At 52.4% G+C, this 24,881-nt stretch overlaps 12 non-coding genes across 12 annotated transcripts; all 12 read right to left on the reverse strand.

Annotated features, from left to right (window-relative positions):
- Positions 1-767: 767 nt before the first annotated feature.
- On the reverse strand, positions 768-958 carry LOC137505258 (U2 spliceosomal RNA). Its single transcript, XR_011019879.1, has one exon. It is a non-coding gene; the product is annotated as a U2 spliceosomal RNA (small nuclear RNA).
- A 1,179-nt stretch (positions 959-2,137) lies between these two features.
- On the reverse strand, positions 2,138-2,328 carry LOC137505270 (U2 spliceosomal RNA). The gene has a single exon (XR_011019890.1). It is a non-coding gene; the product is annotated as a U2 spliceosomal RNA (small nuclear RNA).
- Positions 2,329-3,505: 1,177 nt separating this feature from the next.
- Positions 3,506-3,696, reverse strand: LOC137505281 (U2 spliceosomal RNA). The gene has a single exon (XR_011019901.1). It is a non-coding gene; the product is annotated as a U2 spliceosomal RNA (small nuclear RNA).
- A 1,179-nt stretch (positions 3,697-4,875) lies between these two features.
- LOC137505292 (U2 spliceosomal RNA) lies at positions 4,876-5,066 on the reverse strand. The gene has a single exon (XR_011019912.1). It is a non-coding gene; the product is annotated as a U2 spliceosomal RNA (small nuclear RNA).
- Positions 5,067-6,245: 1,179 nt separating this feature from the next.
- Positions 6,246-6,436, reverse strand: LOC137505603 (U2 spliceosomal RNA). Its single transcript, XR_011020211.1, has one exon. It is a non-coding gene; the product is annotated as a U2 spliceosomal RNA (small nuclear RNA).
- Positions 6,437-7,626: 1,190 nt separating this feature from the next.
- On the reverse strand, positions 7,627-7,817 carry LOC137505615 (U2 spliceosomal RNA). The gene has a single exon (XR_011020223.1). It is a non-coding gene; the product is annotated as a U2 spliceosomal RNA (small nuclear RNA).
- A 1,183-nt stretch (positions 7,818-9,000) lies between these two features.
- On the reverse strand, positions 9,001-9,191 carry LOC137505614 (U2 spliceosomal RNA). The gene has a single exon (XR_011020222.1). It is a non-coding gene; the product is annotated as a U2 spliceosomal RNA (small nuclear RNA).
- A 1,178-nt stretch (positions 9,192-10,369) lies between these two features.
- Positions 10,370-10,560, reverse strand: LOC137505625 (U2 spliceosomal RNA). The gene has a single exon (XR_011020233.1). It is a non-coding gene; the product is annotated as a U2 spliceosomal RNA (small nuclear RNA).
- Positions 10,561-11,744: 1,184 nt separating this feature from the next.
- On the reverse strand, positions 11,745-11,935 carry LOC137505616 (U2 spliceosomal RNA). Its single transcript, XR_011020224.1, has one exon. It is a non-coding gene; the product is annotated as a U2 spliceosomal RNA (small nuclear RNA).
- A 7,539-nt stretch (positions 11,936-19,474) lies between these two features.
- LOC137505636 (U2 spliceosomal RNA) lies at positions 19,475-19,665 on the reverse strand. Its single transcript, XR_011020244.1, has one exon. It is a non-coding gene; the product is annotated as a U2 spliceosomal RNA (small nuclear RNA).
- Positions 19,666-20,843: 1,178 nt separating this feature from the next.
- LOC137505647 (U2 spliceosomal RNA) lies at positions 20,844-21,034 on the reverse strand. Its single transcript, XR_011020255.1, has one exon. It is a non-coding gene; the product is annotated as a U2 spliceosomal RNA (small nuclear RNA).
- A 1,180-nt stretch (positions 21,035-22,214) lies between these two features.
- Positions 22,215-22,405, reverse strand: LOC137505303 (U2 spliceosomal RNA). The gene has a single exon (XR_011019923.1). It is a non-coding gene; the product is annotated as a U2 spliceosomal RNA (small nuclear RNA).
- Between the last annotated feature and the right edge of the window lie 2,476 nt (positions 22,406-24,881).

The raw sequence follows: 24,881 nt of genomic DNA on the forward strand, positions 1-24,881 counted from the left end.
TTCCTCTTCATATCTCTCTGTCTGTGTGGACGTGCGCGGTGTGCCACAAGAGGGAGACACAGGCCGGGGAGTGGAGAGCCTAAACAGGAGTTGCCTTCCTAGCCTGCTGCACACTCTCACAGCCTGGCACTGAAGCAGGCACCTGAGCAGGTGGTGCTGAGTCATGCAGGAAGCCAACCGATGATGTCACAATGCTCTGAGCCCAGGCAGCTGCTAAGTAAAGGGGCTGCAGCCAGGGCTCTGCCTGCCAGTCCGCTGGAAGCTCTCTGGGGGAAGGATGCAGCTGCTTTTCTTGCAGAGGACAACGTGCAAACGTGAAGGAAAGTGATCCGTTCATGTTTTTTTTGACCTGCAGCAACTGCGCCGCGCAAGTACAATACAGACTAATCAAAATTAAAAATGATTTTTTTTCTTTGGTTGTGGGGTTTTTTTGTGTGTTTTTCTGACTTCTTTTCCTGTCTGTTCTCAGGTTCTGATACCCAATGCGAAATACAGAGTCCATGAATAAATGACACAGATGCACAAAAATAGGCACACACAGATTTGAAACAATGTTTTTATTGTGGATTTCACAATGTATCCTGCACCCAACAGTAGCAGCACAGACATAGACCGCACAGCAGGGTGGACAATACACAACACTTGCTACTGGCAAATTCACTTTGCAGAGGGACACTTAATTTCTCCACTACACTTCCCTACACTTAGTTAGTTAGTCAGCTGGGTATTTGAGTAGTTTTGATCTGTTTTTTGACGCTAGTTAGAGAGAGTAGTGCACCGGTCCTGGAGGTACTGCAATACCAGGTCGATGCGCGGAGTGGACAGAGCAAGCTCTTCTTCCATCTCCCTGTTCCAAAAATCCATTTAATATATGGTCCCCAGATAGGGGACGTATCAGATATTAAACTGATAAGAACAGATACTACACTTGATCTTAGCCAAAAGGCCGAGAAGCGATAACCCTAATTACCTTCTAAATGCAGCAGCGGCGAACAGCGCACAACCCAGCACTGCCCCGCACAGCCGGCTAATCCCGGCCAGCTACCAGCTGCCAGGGGGGGGGCCCCTTCCCACTGCCTGTGCAGGCCTGCCGGGCCCCCGGGATGGGCGCACCTGTGCTAAACGCAGACGCACGGGCCAGGCTCAGCTGCCGCCTGATCACATTAGCATGGCCCCGCCCAGCGCCACAACAGCCATCACCCCTCCGCTGCCGTGCCTCCACGTCGAAGAGAAAAGTAAAGTAGGCTTCCGGCTCCCTGCATTCTGGCAACACGCTAGGAGAGAGTGTGGAGGGCAGAGGAAGAAGTCAAGTCTCTAGCCTGGCTGGCTGTTTGAGAACACAGTGCATCTTTCTTTCGTTCATCCTCCTTCCTCTTCATATCTCTCTGTCTGTGTGGACATGCGCGGTGTGCCACAAGAGGGAGACACAGGCCGGGGAGTGGAGAGCCTAAACAGGAGTTGCCTTCCTAGCCTGCTGCACACTCTCACAGCCTGGCACTGAAGCAGGCACCTGAGCAGGTGGTGCTGAGTCATGCAGGAAGCCAACCGATGATGTCACAATGCTCTGAGCCCAGGCAGCTGCTAAGTAAAGGGGCTGCAGCCAGGGCTCTGCCTGCCAGTCCGCTGGAAGCTCTCTGGGGGAAGGATGCAGCTGCTTTTCTTGCAGAGGACAACGTGCAAACGTGAAGGAAAGTGATCCGTTCATGGTTTTTTTGACCTGCAGCAACTGCGCCGCGCAAGTACAATACAGACTAATCAAAATTAAAAATGATTTTTTTTTCTTTGGTTGTGGGGGTTTTTTTGTGTGTTTTTCTGACTTCTTTTCCTGTCTGTTCTCAGGTTCTGATAACCAATGCGAAATACAGAGTCCATGAATAAATGACACAGATGCACAAAAATAGGCACACACAGATTTGAAACAATGTTTTTATTGTGGATTTCACAATGTATCCTGCACCCAACAGTAGCAGCACAGACATAGACCGCACAGCAGGGTGGACAATACACAACACTTGCTACTGGCAAATTCACTTTGCAGAGGGACACTTAATTTCTCCACTACACTTCCCTACACTTAGTTAGTTAGTCAGCTGGGTATTTGAGTAGTTTTGATCTGTTTTTTGACACTAGTTAGAGAGAGTAGTGCACCGGTCCTGGAGGTACTGCAATACCAGGTCGATGCGCGGAGTGGACAGAGCAAGCTCTTCTTCCATCTCCCTGTTCCAAAAATCCATTTAATATATGGTCCCCAGATAGGGGACGTATCAGATATTAAACTGATAAGAACAGATACTACACTTGATCTTAGCCAAAAGGCCGAGAAGCGATAACCCTAATTACCTTCTAAATGCAGCAGCGGCGAACAGCGCACAACCCAGCACTGCCCCGCACAGCCGGCGAACCCCGGCCAGCTACCAGCTGCCAGGGGGGGGCCCCCTTCCCACTGCCTGTGCAGGCCTGCCGGGCCCCCGGGATGGGCGCACCTGTGCTAAACGCAGACGCACGGGCCAGGCTCAGCTGCCGCCTGATCACATTAGCATGGCCCCGCCCAGCGCCACAACAGCCATCACCCCTCCGCTGCCGTGCCTCCACGTCGAAGAGAAAAGTAAAGTAGGCTTCCGGCTCCCTGCATTCTGGCAACACGCTAGGAGAGAGTGTGGAGGGCAGAGGAAGAAGTCAAGTCTCTGGCCTGGCTGGCTGTTTGAGAACACAGTGCATCTTTCTTTCGTTCATCCTCCTTCCTCTTCATATCTCTCTGTCTGTGTGGACGTGCGCGGTGTGCCACAAGAGGGAGACACAGGCCGGGGAGTGGAGAGCCTAAACAGGAGTTGCCTTCCTAGCCTGCTGCACACTCTCACAGCCTGGCACTGAAGCAGGCACCTGAGCAGGTGGTGCTGAGTCATGCAGGAAGCCAACCGATGATGTCACAATGCTCTGAGCCCAGGCAGCTGCTAAGTAAAGGGGCTGCAGCCAGGGCTCTGCCTGCCAGTCCGCTGGAAGCTCTCTGGGGGAAGGATGCAGCTGCTTTTCTTGCAGAGGACAACGTGCAAACGTGAAGGAAAGTGATCCGTTCATGTTTTTTTTGACCTGCAGCAACTGCGCCGCGCAAGTACAATACAGACTAATCAAAATTAAAAATGATTTTTTTTCTTTGGTTGTGGGTTTTTTTTGTGTGTTTTTCTGACTTCTTTTCCTGTCTGTTCTCAGGTTCTGATACCCAATGCGAAATACAGAGTCCATGAATAAATGACACAGATGCACAAAAATAGGCACACACAGATTTGAAACAATGTTTTTATTGTGGATTTCACAATGTATCCTGCACCCAACAGTAGCAGCACAGACATAGACCGCACAGCAGGGTGGACAATACACAACACTTGCTACTGGCAAATTCACTTTGCAGAGGGACACTTAATTTCTCCACTACACTTCCCTACACTTAGTTAGTTAGTCAGCTGGGTATTTGAGTAGTTTTGATCTGTTTTTTGACACTAGTTAGAGAGAGTAGTGCACCGGTCCTGGAGGTACTGCAATACCAGGTCGATGCGCGGAGTGGACAGAGCAAGCTCTTCTTCCATCTCCCTGTTCCAAAAATCCATTTAATATATGGTCCCCAGATAGGGGACGTATCAGATATTAAACTGATAAGAACAGATACTACACTTGATCTTAGCCAAAAGGCCGAGAAGCGATAACCCTAATTACCTTCTAAATGCAGCAGCGGCGAACAGCGCACAACCCAGCACTGCCCCGCACAGCCGGCTAATCCCGGCCAGCTACCAGCTGCCAGGGGGGGGGCCCCTTCCCACTGCCTGTGCAGGCCTGCCGGGCCCCCGGGATGGGCGCACCTGTGCTAAACGCAGACGCACGGGCCAGGCTCAGCTGCCGCCTGATCACATTAGCATGGCCCCGCCCAGCGCCACAACAGCCATCACCCCTCCGCTGCCGTGCCTCCACGTCGAAGAGAAAAGTAAAGTAGGCTTCCGGCTCCCTGCATTCTGGCAACACGCTAGGAGAGAGTGTGGAGGGCAGAGGAAGAAGTCAAGTCTCTAGCCTGGCTGGCTGTTTGAGAACACAGTGCATCTTTCTTTCGTTCATCCTCCTTCCTCTTCATATCTCTCTGTCTGTGTGGACATGCGCGGTGTGCCACAAGAGGGAGACACAGGCCGGGGAGTGGAGAGCCTAAACAGGAGTTGCCTTCCTAGCCTGCTGCACACTCTCACAGCCTGGCACTGAAGCAGGCACCTGAGCAGGTGGTGCTGAGTCATGCAGGAAGCCAACCGATGATGTCACAATGCTCTGAGCCCAGGCAGCTGCTAAGTAAAGGGGCTGCAGCCAGGGCTCTGCCTGCCAGTCCGCTGGAAGCTCTCTGGGGGAAGGATGCAGCTGCTTTTCTTGCAGAGGACAACGTGCAAACGTGAAGGAAAGTGATCCGTTCATGGTTTTTTTGACCTGCAGCAACTGCGCCGCGCAAGTACAATACAGACTAATCAAAATTAAAAATGATTTTTTTTTCTTTGGTTGTGGGGTTTTTTTTGTGTGTTTTTCTGACTTCTTTTCCTGTCTGTTCTCAGGTTCTGATAACCAATGCAAAATACAGAGTCCATGAATAAATGACACAGATGCACAAAAATAGGCACACACAGATTTGAAACAATGTTTTTATTGTGGATTTCACAATGTATCCTGCACCCAACAGTAGCAGCACAGACATAGACCGCACAGCAGGGTGGACAATACACAACACTTGCTACTGGCAAATTCACTTTGCAGAGGGACACTTAATTTCTCCACTACACTTCCCTACACTTAGTTAGTTAGTCAGCTGGGTATTTGAGTAGTTTTGATCTGTTTTTTGACACTAGTTAGAGAGAGTAGTGCACCGGTCCTGGAGGTACTGCAATACCAGGTCGATGCGCGGAGTGGACAGAGCAAGCTCTTCTTCCATCTCCCTGTTCCAAAAATCCATTTAATATATGGTCCCCAGATAGGGGACGTATCAGATATTAAACTGATAAGAACAGATACTACACTTGATCTTAGCCAAAAGGCCGAGAAGCGATAACCCTAATTACCTTCTAAATGCAGCAGCGGCGAACAGCGCACAACCCAGCACTGCCCCGCACAGCCGGCTAACCCCGGCCAGCTACCAGCTGCCAGGGGGAGGCCCCCTTCCCACTGCCTGTGCAGGCCTGCCGGGCCCCCGGGATGGGCGCACCTGTGCTAAACGCAGACGCACGGGCCAGGCTCAGCTGCCGCCTGATCACATTAGCATGGCCCCGCCCAGCGCCACAACAGCCATCACCCCTCCGCTGCCGTGCCTCCACGTCGAAGAGAAAAGTAAAGTAGGCTTCCTGCTCCCTGCATTCTGGCAACACGCTAGGAGAGAGTGTGGAGGGCAGAGGAAAAAGTCAAGTCTCTAGCCTGGCTGGCTGTTTGAGAACACAGTGCATCTTTCTTTCGTTCATCCTCCTTCCTCTTCATATCTCTCTGTCTGTGTGGACATGCGCGGTGTGCCACAAGAGGGAGACACAGGCCGGGGAGTGGAGAGCCTAAACAGGAGTTGCCTTCCTAGCCTGCTGCACACTCTCACAGCCTGGCACTGAAGCAGGCACCTGAGCAGGTGGTGCTGAGTCATGCAGGAAGCCAACCGATGATGTCACAATGCTCTGAGCCCAGGCAGCTGCTAAGTAAAGGGGCTGCAGCCAGGGCTCTGCCTGCCAGTCCGCTGGAAGCTCTCTGGGGGAAGGATGCAGCTGCTTTTCTTGCAAAGGACAACGTGCAAACGTGAAGGAAAGTGATCCGTTCATGGTTTTTTTTACCTGCAGCAACTGCGCCGCGCAAGTACAATACAGACTAATCAAAATTAAAAATGATTTTTTTTTCTTTGGTTGTGGGGTTTTGTGTGTGTGTTTTTCTGACTTCTTTTCCTGTCTGTTCTCAGGTTCTGATAACCAATGCGAAATACAGAGTCCATGAATAAATGACACAGATGCACAAAAATAGGCACACACAGATTTGAAACAATGTTTTTATTGTGGATTTCACAATGTATCCTGCACCCAACAGTAGCAGCACAGACATAGACCGCACAGCAGGGTGGACAATACACAACACTTGCTACTGGCAAATTCACTTTGCAGAGGGACACTTAATTTCTCCACTACACTTCCCTACACTTAGTTACTTAGTCAGCTGGGTATTTGAGTAGTTTTGATCTGTTTTTTGACACTAGTTAGAGAGAGTAGTGCACCGGTCCTGGAGGTACTGCAATACCAGGTCGATGCGCGGAGTGGACAGAGCAAGCTCTTCTTCCATCTCCCTGTTCCAAAAATCCATTTAATATATTGTCCCCAGATAGGGGACGTATCAGATATTAAACTGATAAGAACAGATACTACACTTGATCTTAGCCAAAAGGCCGAGAAGCGATAACCCTAATTACCTTCTAAATGCAGCAGCGGCGAACAGCGCACAACCCAGCACTGCCCCGCACAGCCGGCTAACCCCGGCCAGCTACCAGCTGCCAGGGGGGGGGCCCCCTTCCCACTGCCTGTGCAGGCCTGCCGGGCCCCCGGGATGGGCGCACCTGTGCTAAACGCAGACGCACGGGCCAGGCTCAGCTGCCGCCTGATTACATTAGCATGGCCCCGCCCAGCGCCACAACAGCCATCACCCCTCCGCTGCCGTGCCTCCACGTCGAAGAGAAAAGTAAAGTAGGCTTCCGGCTCCCTGCATTCTGGCAACACGCTAGGAGAGAGTGTGGAGGGCAGAGGAAGAAGTCAAGTCTCTGGCCTGGCTGGCTGTTTGAGAACACAGTGCATCTTTCTTTCGTTCATCCTCCTTCCTCTTCATATCTCTCTGTCTGTGTGGACGTGCGCGGTGTGCCACAAGAGGGAGACACAGGCCGGGGAGTGGAGAGCCTAAACAGGAGTTGCCTTCCTAGCCTGCTGCACACTCTCACAGCCTGGCACTGAAGCAGGCACCTGAGCAGGTGGTGCTGAGTCATGCAGGAAGCCAACCGATGATGTCACAATGCTCTGAGCCCAGGCAGCTGCTAAGTAAAGGGTCTGCAGCCAGGGCTCTGCCTGCCAGTCCGCTGGAAGCTCTCTGGGGGAAGGATGCAGCTGCTTTTCTTGCAAAGGACAACGTGCAAACGTGAAGGAAAGTGATCCGTTCATGGTTTTTTTGACCTGCAGCAACTGCGCCGCGCAAGTACAATACAGACTAATCAAAATTAAAAATGATTTTTTTTTCTTTGGTTGTGGGGTTTTTTGTGTGTGTTTTTCTGACTTCTTTTCCTGTCTGTTCTCAGGTTCTGATAACCAATGCGAAATACAGAGTCCATGAATAAATGACACAGATGCACAAAAATAGGCACACACAGATTTGAAACAATGTTTTTATTGTGGATTTCACAATGTATCCTGCACCCAACAGTAGCAGCACAGACATAGACCGCACAGCAGGGTGGACAATACACAACACTTGCTACTGGCAAATTCACTTTGCAGAGGGACACTTAATTTCTCCACTACACTTCCCTACACTTAGTTAGTTAGTCAGCTGGGTATTTGAGTAGTTTTGATCTGTTTTTTGACACTAGTTAACACTAGTTAGAGAGAGTAGTGCACCGGTCCTGGAGGTACTGCAATACCAGGTCGATGCGCAGAGTGGACAGAGCAAGCTCTTCTTCCATCTCCCTGTTCCAAAAATCCATTTAATATATGGTCCCCAGATAGGGGACGTATCAGATATTAAACTGATAAGAACAGATACTACACTTGATCTTAGCCAAAAGGCCGAGAAGCGATAACCCTAATTACCTTCTAAATGCAGCAGCGGCGAACAGCGCACAACCCAGCACTGCCCCGCACAGCCGGCTAATCCCGGCCAGCTACCAGCTGCCAGGGGGGGGGGGGGCCCTTCCCACTGCCTGTGCAGGCCTGCCGGGCCCCCGGGATGGGCGCACCTGTGCTAAACGCAGACGCACGGGCCAGGCTCAGCTGCCGCCTGATCACATTAGCATGGCCCCGCCCAGCGCCACAACAGCCATCACTCCTCCGCTGCCGTGCCTCCACGTCGAAGAGAAAAGTAAAGTAGGCTTCCGGCTCCCTGCATTCTGGCAACACGCTAGGAGAGAGTGTGGAGGGCAGAGGAAGAAGTCAAGTCTCTAGCCTGGCTGGCTGTTTGAGAACACAGTGCATCTTTCTTTCGTTCATCCTCCTTCCTCTTCAATTCTCTCTGTCTGTGTGGACATGCGCGGTGTGCCACAAGAGGGAGACACAGGCCGGGGAGTAGAGAGCCTAAACAGGAGTTGCCTTCCTAGCCTGCTGCACACTCTCACAGCCTGGCACTGAAGCAGGCACCTGAGCAGGTGGTGCTGAGTCATGCAGGAAGCCAACCGATGATGTCACAATGCTCTGAGCCCAGGCAGCTGCTAAGTAAAGGGGCTGCAGCCAGGGCTCTGCCTGCCAGTCCGCTGGAAGCTCTCTGGGGGAAGGATGCAGCTGCTTTTCTTGCAGAGGACAACGTGCAAACGTGAAGGAAAGTGATCCGTTCATGGTTTTTTTGACCTGCAGCAACTGCGCCGCGCAAGTACAATACAGACTAATCAAAATTAAAAATGATTTTTTTTTTCTTTGGTTGTGGGGTTTTTTTTGTGTGTTTTTCTGACTTCTTTTCCTGTCTGTTCTCAGGTTCTGATAACCAATGCGAAATACAGAGTCCATGAATAAATGACACAGATGCACAAAAATAGGCACACACAGATTTGAAACAATGTTTTTATTGTGGATTTCACAATGTATCCTGCACCCAACAGTAGCAGCACAGACATAGACCGCACAGCAGGGTGGACAATATACAACACTTGCTACTGGCAAATTCACTTTGCAGAGGGACACTTAATTTCTCCACTACACTTCCCTACACTTAGTTAGTTAGTCAGCTGGGTATTTGAGTAGTTTTGATCTGTTTTTTGACACTAGTTAGAGAGAGTAGTGCACCGGTCCTGGAGGTACTGCAATACCAGGTCGATGCGCGGAGTGGACAGAGCAAGCTCTTCTTCCATCTCCCTGTTCCAAAAATCCATTTAATATATTGTCCCCAGATAGGGGACGTATCAGATATTAAACTGATAAGAACAGATACTACACTTGATCTTAGCCAAAAGGCCGAGAAGCGATAACCCTAATTACCTTCTAAATGCAGCAGCGGCGAACAGCGCACAACCCAGCACTGCCCCGCACAGCCGGCTAACCCCGGCCAGCTACCAGCTGCCAGGGGGGGGGCCCCCTTCCCACTGCCTGTGCAGGCCTGCCGGGCCCCCGGGATGGGCGCACCTGTGCTAAACGCAGACGCACGGGCCAGGCTCAGCTGCCGCCTGATCACATTAGCATGGCCCCGCCCAGCGCCACAACAGCCATCACCCCTCCGCTGCCGTGCCTCCACGTCGAAGAGAAAAGTAAAGTAGGCTTCCGGCTCCCTGCATTCTGGCAACACGCTAGGAGAGAGTGTGGAGGGCAGAGGAAGAAGTCAAGTCTCTGGCCTGGCTGGCTGTTTGAGAACACAGTGCATCTTTCTTTCGTTCATCCTCCTTCCTCTTCATATCTCTCTGTCTGTGTGGACGTGCGCGGTGTGCCACAAGAGGGAGACACAGGCCGGGGAGTGGAGAGCCTAAACAGGAGTTGCCTTCCTAGCCTGCTGCACACTCTCACAGCCTGGCACTGAAGCAGGCACCTGAGCAGGTGGTGCTGAGTCATGCAGGAAGCCAACCGATGATGTCACAATGCTCTGAGCCCAGGCAGCTGCTAAGTAAAGGGGCTGCAGCCAGGGCTCTGCCTGCCAGTCCGCTGGAAGCTCTCTGGGGGAAGGATGCAGCTGCTTTTCTTGCAGAGGACAACGTGCAAACGTGAAGGAAAGTGATCCGTTCATGGTTTTTTTGACCTGCAGCAACTGCGCCGCGCAAGTACAATACAGACTAATCAAAATTAAAAATGATTTTTTTTCTTTGGTTGTGGGTTTTTTTTGTGTGTTTTTCTGACTTCTTTTCCTGTCTGTTCTCAGGTTCTGATACCCAATGCGAAATACAGAGTCCATGAATAAATGACACAGATGCACAAAAATAGGCACACACAGATTTGAAACAATGTTTTTATTGTGGATTTCACAATGTATCCTGCACCCAACAGTAGCAGCACAGACATAGACCGCACAGCAGGGTGGACAATACACAACACTTGCTACTGGCAAATTCACTTTGCAGAGGGACACTTAATTTCTCCACTACACTTCCCTACACTTAGTTAGTTAGTCAGCTGGGTATTTGAGTAGTTTTGATCTGTTTTTTGACACTAGTTAGAGAGAGTAGTGCACCGGTCCTGGAGGTACTGCAATACCAGGTCGATGCGCGGAGTGGACAGAGCAAGCTCTTCTTCCATCTCCCTGTTCCAAAAATCCATTTAATATATTGTCCCCAGATAGGGGACGTATCAGATATTAAACTGATAAGAACAGATACTACACTTGATCTTAGCCAAAAGGCCGAGAAGCGATAACCCTAATTACCTTCTAAATGCAGCAGCGGCGAACAGCGCACAACCCAGCACTGCCCCGCACAGCCGGCTAATCCCGGCCAGCTACCAGCTGCCAGGGGGGGGGGGGGGCCCCATCCCACTGCCTGTGCAGGCCTGCCGGGCCCCCGGGATGGGCGCACCTGTGCTAAACGCAGACGCACGGGCCAGGCTCAGCTGCCACCTGATCACATTAGCATGGCCCCGCCCAGGGCCACAACAGCCATCACCCCTCCGCTGCCGTGCCTCCACGTCGAAGAGAAAAGTAAAGTAGGCTTCAGGCTCCCTGCATTCTGGCAACACGCTAGGAGAGAGTGTGGAGGGCAGAGGAAGAAGTCAAGTCTCTAGCCTGGCTGGCTGTTTGAGAACACAGTGCATCTTTCTTTCGTTCATCCTCCTTCCTCTTCATATCTCTCTGTCTGTGTGGACATGCGCGGTGTGCCACAAGAGGGAGACACAGGCCGGGGAGTGGAGAGCCTAAACAGGAGTTGCCTTCCTAGCCTGCTGCACACTCTCACAGCCTGGCACTGAAGCAGGCACCTGAGCAGGTGGTGCTGAGTCATGCAGGAAGCCAACCGATGATGTCACAATGCTCTGAGCCCAGGCAGCTGCTAAGTAAAGGGGCTGCAGCCAGGGCTCTGCCTGCCAGTCCGCTGGAAGCTCTCTGGGGGAAGGATGCAGCTGCTTTACTTGCAGAGGACAACGTGCAAACGTGAAGGAAAGTGATCCGTTCATGGTTTTTTTGACCTGCAGCAACTGCGCCGCGCAAGTACAATACAGACTAATCAAAATTAAAAATGATTTTTTTTTCTTTGGTTGTGGGTTTTTTTTTGTGTGTTTTTCTGACTTCTTTTCCTGTCTGTTCTCAGGTTCTGATAACCAATGCGAAATACAGAGTCCATGAATAAATGACACAGATGCACAAAAATAGGCACACACAGATTTGAAACAATGTTTTTATTGTGGATTTCACAATGTATCCTGCACCCAACAGTAGCAGCACAGACATAGACCGCACAGCAGGGTGGACAATACACAACACTTGCTACTGGCAAATTCACTTTGCAGAGGGACACTTAATTTCTCCACTACACTTCCCTACACTTAGTTAGTTAGTCAGCTGGGTATTTGAGTAGTTTTGATCTGTTTTTTGACACTAGTTAGAGAGAGTAGTGCACCGGTCCTGGAGGTACTGCAATACCAGGTCGATGCGCAGAGTGGACAGAGCAAGCTCTTCTTCCATCTCCCTGTTCCAAAAATCCATTTAATATATGGTCCCCAGATAGGGGACGTATCAGATATTAAACTGATAAGAACAGATACTACACTTGATCTTAGCCAAAAGGCCGAGAAGCGATAACCCTAATTACCTTCTAAATGCAGCAGCGGCGAACAGCGCACAACCCAGCACTGCCCCGCACAGCCGGCTAATCCCGGCCAGCTACCAGCTGCCAGGGGGGGGGGCCCCTTCCCACTGCCTGTGCAGGCCTGCCGGGCCCCCGGGATGGGCGCACCTGTGCTAAACGCAGACGCACGGGCCAGGCTCAGCTGCCGCCTGATCACATTAGCATGGCCCCGCCCAGCGCCACAACAGCCATCACCCCTCCGCTGCCGTGCCTCCACGTCGAAGAGAAAAGTAAAGTAGGCTTCCGGCTCCCTGCATTCTGGCAACACGCTAGGAGAGAGTGTGGAGGGCAGAGGAAGAAGTCAAGTCTCTAGCCTGGCTGGCTGTTTGAGAACACAGTGCATCTTTCTTTCGTTCATCCTCCTTCCTCTTCAATTCTCTCTGTCTGTGTGGACATGCGCGGTGTGCCACAAGAGGGAGACACAGGCCGGGGAGTAGAGAGCCTAAACAGGAGTTGCCTTCCTAGCCTGCTGCACACTCTCACAGCCTGGCACTGAAGCAGGCACCTGAGCAGGTGGTGCTGAGTCATGCAGGAAGCCAACCGATGATGTCACAATGCTCTGAGCCCAGGCAGCTGCTAAGTAAAGGGGCTGCAGCCAGGGCTCTGCCTGCCAGTCCGCTGGAAGCTCTCTGGGGGAAGGATGCAGCTGCTTTTCTTGCAGAGGACAACGTGCAAACGTGAAGGAAAGTGATCCGTTCATGGTTTTTTTGACCTGCAGCAACTGCGCCGCGCAAGTACAATACAGACTAATCAAAATTAAAAATGATTTTTTTTTTCTTTGGTTGTGGGGTTTTTTTGTGTGTTTTTCTGACTTCTTTTCCTGTCTGTTCTCAGGTTCTGATAACCAATGCGAAATACAGAGTCCATGAATAAATGACACAGATGCACAAAAATAGGCACACACAGATTTGAAACAATGTTTTTATTGTGGATTTCACAATGTATCCTGCACCCAACAGTAGCAGCACAGACATAGACCGCACAGCAGGGTGGACAATACACAACACTTGCTACTGGCAAATTCACTTTGCAGAGGGACACTTAATTTCTCCACTACACTTCCCTACACTTAGTTAGTTAGTCAGCTGGGTATTTGAGTAGTTTTGATCAGAAGGGCCTGGATAGGCGAGAGCAGGAGCTGAGGAAGGCCTCCCATGATAGGGATAGACCTTCTGTCAGGAAAGGAAGGGGTTAATTTCTGGGTGGGCTTGGCCAGGCGACCTGAGTCAGAGGGAAGGCGGGTCGGACAGCAGTGGCTGAGGACAGGAAGGGTGTCAGCGGAAGGGGAGGAGCCAGAACGAGAGGAGATCACAGGAGAAAGTTGGCTTCTCTGTGTGTTCTCCTGCTTACAGCAACGTGATGGAGGAGTTGGACAGCCTGATGGCAATGCTGAGGAGCGAGGCAACGGCAAGAGGACCTGAATGGGTGGCACAGCAGATTGCGGAGAGGACGGAGGGCGCAGCCAGCGAACAAGCCGGGCGGGTCAGTGCACGCATCTCCAGGCCGCCGGAGCGGCTGAGTCCCAGCGCTTCCCCAGCAGGTCAGAGGAGAGGAGGTAGCCCGGGACAAGCTACTACAGCCCCCCCAGCAAGGAAGAATAGCGCGGCTGGGAGCAAAGGGGCCGGGAGTAAGCGACCACAAGGAGACCAGGAGGTGGCGGGCCCAAGCGGTATGGGGCCTAGTGGCGGCAAACAGCGCAGAGGTGACCCCAAGCAGAGCGGAGCGGCAGCTTCAAACAGGCGAAGTGGTCAGAAGGATACTAAGGGGAGGCGGCAGCGTGCGGCGGATGCCCCTACACCCAGGCAGTCCAAGCGATCAAAGAAGGACTCCAATTCGGGGTCTGGGAAGAAGGTGACAGCTGCTAAGGGGAAGCAAGCTTGCAGACCAAGGTCCAGTAGCTCTGATAGCAGCATACGGAGTGCGGCTGCTGGGCATGGCAGGTCATCTTCTCCGTCACCACCTCGTCAGGAAACAGCATCGGGTAGCAGAGGACGGTCTGGGCGCAATGGATCACTGCGTGGTCAGTCGGCTCGAGACGGGGACCGCCAATCTGAGGGGTCTGGTGAGAGGCGACTGGAAAGTGAAAGGCGCAGGAGTAACAACAGGGCCGCTTCCCCTGCGGTCGCTGCTTCCGGGAGATCGGATGGAAATGGTGGTCGGTTCGAGGCGGCAAGGCCAAGAGGGTCGGCTGATCGGGACCCACGTCCGGTGCAGCCAGGTGAGAGCAACCTTGTTGGAAATGTTGTAAATGATGATAACAGGGGTGATGTGCTAGTGAGGGGGGGGGAGAGTGCTAGTGGGGCGAGTAGCAGTGGGGGATCACTGTCTGAAGCACAGTCAGCAGTTACTACAGGCTTAGGGGACAGCTCATCATCGGCATTATCCCTCATTAATACCCTGCTTGTCGGCATCAGAGATGCCTTACAGGGGCCTAGTCGGACCCAGGTGGCCTCTGAGCAGTCACCTGTGGCAGCATGGATTCCTTCGGGTGTGGGAGGGTCCACAGCACTAGTGCCAGCTGGTGGGGTTACGCAGCCTGGGGGGAATGTGGTTACCAACGCGGTGGTCACTGCCCCGGCGCAGAATGCCCCAAAGGATAAGGAAATGGATACGGTGCGGCTGGCAGACGCAGCAAAAGGGGAGGTTTATCTTTGCTTTTCTGGACCGTTGGGTTTGCATTTAAAACAGGAAGTTAGGGAAAAAATTTGGAAGGGTGAGTATATCGAGATCTTCTCGTTACTGCAATTGGGTAAGTTTAACTTGGATCGGGTCAAGCCCGACGAGAGTAAAAAAGAGGAGGAGGAACGTAGGAGGTACCGACTCATTCCCCGGACGTTCCAAAACTGGTCACAGGCTTTTTCCATATATGCCAGTGTACTGGGGGAGAAGCAACCCGAGTGTTGCTCGTCCCTTTTTTGTTACCAGGAATGTATAGCGGAGGCCCACAGGTTATACGGAGGTTCAGCATGGCTGCGCTATGATGAACATTTTAGGCAGTGTAAAGCGATTCGCCCAACGATCAGGTGGGATCAGAAAGACATAGGCATGTGGATGCAGTTGATGATCCCCGGGACTAAGAGCAATCAGCCCTTTCAGGGAGCTGCCGGCAGCTCAGGGTCAGCTGGGCAGCCGGCTAATAAGAAGCCAGGAGTGTGCTGGAAGTTTAATGAGGGGGCATGCAGATTCGGAAGTTCGTGCAGGTTCAAGCATGAATGCTCATCCTGTGGTGGAAGCCATGCCCTTACCAGGTGCTATAAGCAGAACAAAGGTCGTTCCGCAGATGCTGCAAACAAAAGGGAGGACTCCAGTGATGGTGGAAAGGATGGAGCGATATCTAAGTAGGTATCCGGATGCGGTAGATGCGGATTTTCTGCGTAAGGGCTTTGCGGAGGGTTTTCATATTCCTAGTTCAGGTGTCCCAGGTTCTCATCCGCCATATCGCAATTTAAAGTCTGTTATGTTACGCCCAGAGGTTGTTTCTGCCAAATTACTGAAGGAGGTGGAGTTGGGCCGCATGGCAGGCCCTTTTTCAGAATCCCCGATTACTGACTTGGTGGTATCTCCACTAGGTTTAGTCCCAAAAAAGGACCCAGGATCGTACAGGCTGATTCATCATCTTTCTCATCCGAGAGGTTTTTCGGTCAATGACGGTATAGATCCCGAGGCTTCATCGGTTGTTTATACGTCATTTGACTCAGCAGTCCGGCTGGTCAAAAGGACAGGAAAAGGGGCTTTGCTGGCTAAAGCTGATGTGGAAGCAGCCTTTCGGTTGCTTCCTGTGCATCCAGATAGTTTTCGCTTGCTGGGCTGCTTTTGGGAGTCACACCTGTACGTAGACTGCTGCCTCCCGATGGGGTGCTCCATATCCTGTTCTTACTTCGAGCGCTTTAGTTCGTTTGTAGAATGGGTGGTCAAAGAAGTGTCAGGGTTAAAGTCAGTCATTCATTATTTGGATGACTTTCTTTTATCGGGGGGCAGGCTCTAGCTGAATGCGCTTACCTGCTGGCCTCCATGCGCCAGGTGTGTGCGCAGTTTGGCATACCCTTAGCAGAAGAAAAGACCGAAGGCCCACAGACTACAATCAAGTTTTTGGGGATTGTCATCGACTCGGTCGCCATGGAGTGCAGGCTGCCTGGTGATAAGGTGGATGACTTGCGTCTCACTATTACCAGGACGCTCGGTTCAAAAAAGATCACCTTGCGAGAGCTTCAGTCGCTTCTCGGTAAGCTGAACTTTGCGTGCAGAATTATGCCCATGGGGCGTATTTTCTGCCGACGTTTGGCAAGGGCTACAGCAGGCGTTGCGTCCCCGCACCATAGGATCCGGTTGGTGGCAGAGCACAAGGAGGACTTGCGTATGTGGTTGGTATTCCTGGCTGACTTTAATGGCCGTTCTATGTGGATGGAGGAAGCTCTCGCAAACCATGACTTGGAGTTATTTACGGACGCCGCAGGATCTCTGGGCTTCGGGGCGTTCTTCTCGGGTAAGTGGTGCGCCGAGGCCTGGCCTGAAACATGGGAACCGTTAGGCCTGACGAAAAATTTGATACTGTTAGAATTATTCCCTATCTTGGTGGCGGTTGAGCTGTGGGGACCTTTGTTGAGGAATAGGAGAATCCGATTCAATTGCGACAATATGGGTGTGGTGCAGGCAATCAATAGTTTGACGGCATCATCACCTCCGGTGGTGAGAGTACTGCGTCAGTTGGTGTTAAGATGTTTGAGATTCAACATGTTGATGTTTGCAGTCCATTTGCCTGGAGTAGAGAATGAAGTGGCTGACGCTCTTTCTCGATTCCAATGGCAGAGATTTTGGACCCTCGTCCCGGGAGCAGAACGGCAGGGGGCTTCCTGCCCTCCGGCCTTATGGAAGATACCCGTGGGACAATAGGAGTTTGGATTTCTCAATCATTGTCAGCATCAACCTGGGCAGCGTATTCAGCGGTGTGGACGCAATGGGAGGAGTCGTGGCGACAAGTTGGAGGTTGCCAAGCAGATGAGGAAAGGTTGTTTTTGTTGCTGAAATTCATGGCGGAAAAATGGGTTGCGGGGATCACCCCGGGGGTAATAGCAAAAAATTTGGCTGCATTATCGTTTTATTTCAAAGTTCAGGGTGTAACTGATGTTACTAAAGATTTCAGAGTTCGCATGGCATTGAGAGGTTTGAGGAGACAAGTAGTAGCCCCCAAGGATACTAGGCGCCCAGTTACATTTGGCCTGTTGATTTCAATTTTGGGGAAGCTGGGAGAGATATGTAGTTCCCCATACGAGGTTTTGTTATTTAGTGCTGCTTTCGTATTGGCATTTTTCGGGGCTTTCAGGGTGAGTGAATTAGTGAGCCCCAACAAAAGAGGGGTGGGGGGCTTCTTGGAAGGGGATGTGGCATGGTCGGAGACAGGAGTGGAGGTGCAGTTGCGTAGATCAAAGACAGATCAGTTAGGCGGGGGCCGGAAGATCACGTTGTTCCCCGTGGAAGGATCAGTGGGTTGTCCAGTGGCGGTGGTGGGTCAGTTTTTGAGGGTGCGCCCCCGGACGGGTGGTTCATGGCTGTGTCACGCAGATGGGATGCCATTGACAAAATACCAGTTTGTGGCGGTGTTTAGGAAAACATTGAGCAGCTTGGGCCTTGTTGCGGCCGAGTTTGCATCGCACTCATTTAGGATAGGAGCGGCCACGGAGGCGGCCAGATGGGGGCTTCGAGATGATCAGATTAAGAGCATAGGAAGATGGGAATCAGCTAGATTCCAGTTGTACGTCAGGCCACAGTTGGTATGATGGGTCAGCGAGGGGGAGGTAAACTAGTGTTAGGTATTATGTTAGTTGTTCAGTTTTTGTTTATTTCAGATAACCCAGCTCCTCCAATCTTGGTTTGGATTTTCGGCCACTCATATGTCGCATGGGGTGCACGCAGAGCCGCTGTGCGGCCGGACGGCCGGCAGTTGGGTATCCCGAGAGCGACTGCAACTGTCCGGTGGATCGGAATTCCAAGCATGCAATGGGCCAAGGTATTGCCAGAACTGCAGAGATTCGTGGCCCTGGACAGGGCCCCTGAGGTACTGGTTCTCCATGTCGGTGGGAATGATCTGGCCTCAAGGACCACGAGGCAGATTATACAAGATATAAAATGTGATTTCATGAGGATGCGGTTGACTTTCCCACGAACAATTATAGTGTGGTCTGAGATTATTGGCAGAAGCCATTGGAGGTGGGCTCGGTCCGTTGACAAAATTAATCGAGCTCGCAAGAAGCTGAACAGGGAGGTGTCCCGGTTTGTGGTTAGGAATGGGGGGGTGGCAGTGAGACACGAAGATTTAGAGGAGGATTTAGATTTGTTTCTGAGGCGTGATGGAGTACACCTCAACGCCATAGGTACAGATTTGTGGTCCCTGGCTTTAGAGGGTGGTATTCAGCGGGGGCTCCGTTTGTGGGCTACACAAGGGTGAGGTTTCTCCCTTGTTTGTGGTGGCGGGGCAGGGAGCCCGGAGGACGGTGGTTAATTATTGGAGGAATTCACGCGGGTGAATTTCTCAGGGTATCCGTCATCTGAAAGAGGTTAGTAAGGGTATGCAGCTGTCCCTGAGCCGGAGTTTGCGGCTGGGGGCCGGTTATATATATAGTTGCATTACCTACGTTTGTTAGCTTCCGGGGTTCCTTGTCCTGCAAGGTTTATACTTCTTAGGTTATTAAGAATTGTTTTATATTAAAATATTGTTCAATAAATTGGGCTGCATTGGCCTATTTTCTCCACGTCAATGGTAGTCCTTTGTATTTTTGTGAGGAAGTTTGGTGAGTGGGTAAAGGTTTGGGGACAGGTAATGGGATATTCCCAGATCAAGAAGGGCCTGGATAGGCGAGAGCAGGAGCTGAGGAAGGCCTCCCATGATAGGGATAGACCTTCTGTCAGGAAAGGAAGGGGTTAATTTCTGGGTGGGCTTGGCCAGGCGACCTGAGTCAGAGGGAAGGCGGGTCGGACAGCAGTGGCTGAGGACAGGAAGGGTGTCAGCGGAAGGGGAGGAGCCAGAACGAGAGGAGATCACAGGAGAAAGTTCCCTCCCACCCTCCCTTAGTTAGAAAGTTTTAGTTGGTTGTCATTGCAGCTGGCGGGGCAGGGAGCCCGGAGGACGGTGGTTAATTATTGGAGGAATTCACGCGGGTGAATTTCTCAGGGTATCCGTCATCTGAAAGAGGTTAGTAAGGGTATGCAGCTGTCCCTGAGCCGGAGTTTGCGGCTGGGGGCCGGTTATATATATAGTTGCATTACCTACGTTTGTTAGCTTCCGGGGTTCCTTGTCCTGCAAGGTTTATACTTCTTAGGTTATTAAGAATTGTTTTATATTAAAATATTGTTCAATAAATTGGGCTGCATTGGCCTATTTTCTCCACGTCAATGGTAGTCCTTTGTATTTTTGTGAGGAAGTTTGGTGAGTGGGTAAAGGTTTGGGGACAGGTAATGGGATATTCCCAGATCATGTTTTTTGACACTAGTTAGAGAGAGTAGTGCACCGGTCCTGGAGGTACTGCAATACCAGGTCGATGCGCGGAGTGGACAGAGCAAGCTCTTCTTCCATCTCCCTGTTCCAAAAATCCATTTAATATATTGTCCCCAGATAGGGGACGTATCAGATATTAAACTGATAAGAACAGATACTACACTTGATCTTAGCCAAAAGGCCGAGAAGCGATAACCCTAATTACCTTCTAAATGCAGCAGCGGCGAACAGCGCACAACCCAGCACTGCCCCGCACAGCCGGCTAACACCGGCCAGCTACCAGCTGCCAGGGGGGGGGCCCCCTTCCCACTGCCTGTGCAGGCCTGCCGGGCCCCCGGGATGGGCGCACCTGTGCTAAACGCAGACGCACGGGCCAGGCTCAGCTGCCGCCTGATCACATTAGCATGGCCCCGCCCAGCGCCACAACAGCCATCACCCCTCCGCTGCCGTGCCTCCACGTCGAAGAGAAAAGTAAAGTAGGCTTCCGGCTCCCTGCATTCTGGCAACACGCTAGGAGAGAGTGTGGAGGGCAGAGGAAGAAGTCAAGTCTCTAGCCTGGCTGGCTGTTTGAGAACACAGTGCATCTTTCTTTCGTTCATCCTCCTTCCTCTTCATATCTCTCTGTCTGTGTGGACGTGCGCGGTGTGCCACAAGAGGGAGACACAGGCCGGGGAGTGGAGAGCCTAAACAGGAGTTGCCTTCCTAGCCTGCTGCACACTCTCACAGCCTGGCACTGAAGCAGGCACCTGAGCAGGTGGTGCTGAGTCATGCAGGAAGCCAACCGATGATGTCACAATGCTCTGAGCCCAGGCAGCTGCTAAGTAAAGGGGCTGCAGCCAGGGCTCTGCCTGCCAGTCCGCTGGAAGCTCTCTGGGGGAAGGATGCAGCTGCTTTTCTTGCAGAGGACAACGTGCAAACGTGAAGGAAAGTGATCCGTTCATGTTTTTTTTGACCTGCAGCAACTGCGCCGCGCAAGTACAATACAGACTAATCAAAATTAAAAATGATTTTTTTTCTTTGGTTGTGGGTTTTTTTTGTGTGTTTTTCTGACTTCTTTTCCTGTCTGTTCTCAGGTTCTGATACCCAATGCGAAATACAGAGTCCATGAATAAATGACACAGATGCACAAAAATAGGCACACACAGATTTGAAACAATGTTTTTATTGTGGATTTCACAATGTATCCTGCACCCAACAGTAGCAGCACAGACATAGACCGCACAGCAGGGTGGACAATACACAACACTTGCTACTGGCAAATTCACTTTGCAGAGGGACACTTAATTTCTCCACTACACTTCCCTACACTTAGTTAGTTAGTCAGCTGGGTATTTGAGTAGTTTTGATCTGTTTTTTGACACTAGTTAGAGAGAGTAGTGCACCGGTCCTGGAGGTACTGCAATACCAGGTCGATGCGCGGAGTGGACAGAGCAAGCTCTTCTTCCATCTCCCTGTTCCAAAAATCCATTTAATATATTGTCCCCAGATAGGGGACGTATCAGATATTAAACTGATAAGAACAGATACTACACTTGATCTTAGCCAAAAGGCCGAGAAGCGATAACCCTAATTACCTTCTAAATGCAGCAGCGGCGAACAGCGCACAACCCAGCACTGCCCCGCACAGCCGGCTAATCCCGGCCAGCTACCAGCTGCCAGGGGGGAGGGCCCCATCCCACTGCCTGTGCAGGCCTGCCGGGCCCCCGGGATGGGCGCACCTGTGCTAAACGCAGACGTACGGGCCAGGCTCAGCTGCCACCTGATCACATTAGCATGGCCCCGCCCAGGGCCACAACAGCCATCACCCCTCCGCTGCCGTGCCTCCACGTCGAAGAGAAAAGTAAAGTAGGCTTCAGGCTCCCTGCATTCTGGCAACACGCTAGGAGAGAGTGTGGAGGGCAGAGGAAGAAGTCAAGTCTCTAGCCTGGCTGGCTGTTTGAGAACACAGTGCATCTTTCTTTCGTTCATCCTCCTTCCTCTTCATATCTCTCTGTCTGTGTGGACATGCGCGGTGTGCCACAACAGGGAGACACAGGCCGGGGAGTGGAGAGCCTAAACAGGAGTTGCCTTCCTAGCCTGCTGCACACTCTCACAGCCAGGCACTGAAGCAGGCACCTGAGCAGGTGGTGCTGAGTCATGCAGGAAGCCAACCGATGATGTCACAATGCTCTGAGCCCAGGCAGCTGCTAAGTAAAGGGGCTGCAGCCAGGGCTCTGCCTGCCAGTCCGCTGGAAGCTCTCTGGGGGAAGGATGCAGCTGCTTTTCTTGCAGAGGACAACGTGCAAACGTGAAGGAAAGTGATCCGTTCATGGTTTTTTTGACCTGCAGCAACTGCGCCGCGCAAGTACAATACAGACTAATCAAAATTAAAAATGATTTTTTTTTCTTTGGTTGTGGGGTTTTTTTTGTGTGTTTTTCTGACTTCTTTTCCTGTCTGTTCTCAGGTTCTGATAACCAATGCGAAATACAGAGTCCATGAATAAATGACACAGATGCACAAAAATAGGCACACACAGATTTGAAACAATGTTTTTATTGTGGCTTTCACAATGTATCCTGCACCCAACAGTAGCAGCACAGACATAGACCGCACAGCAGGGTGGACAATACACAACACTTGCTACTGGCAAATTCACTTTGCAGAGGGACACTTAATTTCTCCACTACACTTCCCTACACTTAGTTAGTTAGTCAGCTGGGTATTTGAGTAGTTTTGATCTGTTTTTTGACACTAGTTAGAGAGAGTAGTGCACCGGTCCTGGAGGTACTGCAATACCAGGTCGATGCGCGGAGTGGACAGAGCAAGCTCTTCTTCCATCTCCCTGTTCCAAAAATCCATTTAATATATGGTCCCCAGATAGGGGACGTATCAGATATTAAACTGATAAGAACAGATACTACACTTGATCTTAGCCAAAAGGCCGAGAAGCGATAACCCTAATTACCTTCTAAATGCAGCAGCGGCGAACAGCGCACAACCCAGCACTGCCCCGAACAGCCGGCTAACCCCGGCCAGCTACCAGCTGCCAGGGGGGGGCCCCCTTCCCACTGCCTGTGCAGGCCTGCCGGGCCCCCGGGATGGGCGCACCTGTGCTAAACGCAGACGCACGGGCCAGGCTCAGCTGCCGCCTGATCACATTAGCATGGCCCCGCCCAGCGCCACAACAGCCATCACCCCTCCGCTGCCGTGCCTCCACGTCGAAGAGAAAAGTAAAGTAGGCTTCCGGCTCCCTGCATTCTGGCAACACGCTAGGAGAGAGTGTGGAGGGCAGAGGAAGAAGTCAAGTCTCTGGCCTGGCTGGCTGTTTGAGAACACAGTGCATCTTTCTTTCGTTCATCCTCCTTCCTCTTCATATCTCTCTGTCTGTGTGGACGTGCGCGGTGTGCCACAAGAGGGAGACACAGGCCGGGGAGTGGAGAGCCTAAACAGGAGTTGCCTTCCTAGCCTGCTGCACACTCTCACAGCCTGGCACTGAAGCAGGCACCTGAGCAGGTGGTGCTGAGTCATGCAGGAAGCCAACCGATGATGTCACAATGCTCTGAGCCCAGTCAGCTGCTAAGTAAAGGGGCTGCAGCCAGGGCTCTGCCTGCCAGTCCGCTGGAAGCTCTCTGGGGGAAGGATGCAGCTGCTTTTCTTGCAGAGGACAACGTGCAAACGTGAAGGAAAGTGATCCGTTCATGTTTTTTTTGACCTGCAGCAACTGCGCCGCGCAAGTACAATACAGACTAATCAAAATTAAAAATGATTTTTTTTCTTTGGTTGTGGGTTTTTTTTGTGTGTTTTTCTGACTTCTTTTCCAGCGATGCGCTGTGCCTTTAGCCCAGCGGCATCATGACCCCAGGCGAGTTCTCACGAACTCCCAAGTCTAGTGGGGTAGCAAAGGGTTAAAGTTGAGAGGCGGGAGAGAGAGCTGAGAGGCAGGGCTGTGGGGGCTGGAGCGAGTGGTACAGGAAGATAGGTGGGGCTTCCGGGGGGTTGGTCACAACCTCCGTTGATGGCAGTCTGAGCAAACGTGTGTTTGCTCTGCTGCCTTAGTTAGCTTAGTTTAGGATCTTTTCCGTAGTGCAGGGGTTTAGGATGGCCGAGGAGGACCTCGCTGGCATGGCGCGCCGGCTACAAGCTGCGGCAGCTGAGCGAGGAGAAGGCTGGCTGCAGGGATTACTTGCAGCCGCCGCTTCTGAAGAAGATGGAGGCGGGGCGGCGGGCGGGCGGCCCAAAAGAACACGCAGACCAACTGAGCGGCTCTCCCCATCGCCGCCGGTCTCCAGAGCGCGGCAGGAGGAGAGACCAGCGGGCGGAAGCGGCGGCGGGACTCCGGCTGGAGGCCGGGTAGGTACACAGGGGACAGGGGGGAGCGGGGCAACTCCAACCACCGCGCGGGCGACCAAAGGGGCGACCAAAGGGGGGGGGAAAGGGAAAAAGAAGGGGACACAACATGGCGGCCGCTCTCAAAATGGCGGCCAGGGCACCTCGATGGGAGCAGCGGCAGCAGCGCAAGATGGGCTGGCTACAGGTGGGATAGGGCAGGGGGGTTCAGTGGCAGCAGGCAGTGTGGCGGCTCCAGCTGGTGGGAATGCGGGGGGTGGAACAGTTTTGTCGGCTGCTGCAGGATCTGCAGCGCTGCAGGCAGCCAGCTTTACCTTGGGACCGGCAGGAGGGCAGATGGTCTGGCCTAATGGGATGGGGCAGGCAGGGTTAGGAGGGGGGGGGGGCAGCTAGGCCCAATTTCATTGACGGGGGGAGGGGTGAGCCCGCAGGTAGTACAACTAGGGGGAGGGGGGTTGGTAGCAGGGCAGTTGCCGGCGCTGGGTGGTCTTTTTATGTTGGCACAGGGTCCGGGGGTTTTTTTCCTTCAGCCAGTAGGGGCACAGGCAGATACGGGGATGGTAGTCCCAGCACCCCTCCTTTCAGGGGGGGGCCCGGGGGCCGGAGGTTTTTGTGGGAGCTGGGGGGCTGATAGGAGGGGTACAGATGACTGCTGGGGTGGGGTCCAGGGAGCTTACGGACACCAGTGCTGGTCCTGTTCTTTCTTTTCCACAGGCGGATACCACGGGTGCAGGACGTGGGAGGCCGGCTATACCCTCCGCGGCTCCAGGCCCATCCTCTTCCAGAGATTCCGGGGACAGCGGATCTGGGGTTTCAGCTTTTGCGTCAGGCGGCAGGACAGACACACCTGCGCGTCATGCTGGTGAGTTACCACTTTCTACTTTGAGCACAATGCCGGGGTCAGAGGGATTTGGGAGGGCGTGGGGTACAGGATCTACTACAGGGTGTTAGGTCCCTTCTAGAACGCATGGAGGCGAGAAATGCTGAAGCGACCGAGGGCACTGGGTCCCTGGAGTCAGTGTGGGGGGTGGAGGTACCGGTGGTCGCCAATACAGGGGGGACGGTCTCTGCGCAGGTTACCG

This window comes from Hyperolius riggenbachi, chromosome 4 (assembly GCF_040937935.1).
Source record: "Hyperolius riggenbachi isolate aHypRig1 chromosome 4, aHypRig1.pri, whole genome shotgun sequence".
In the NCBI taxonomy this organism is placed as follows: domain Eukaryota; kingdom Metazoa; phylum Chordata; class Amphibia; order Anura; family Hyperoliidae; genus Hyperolius; species Hyperolius riggenbachi.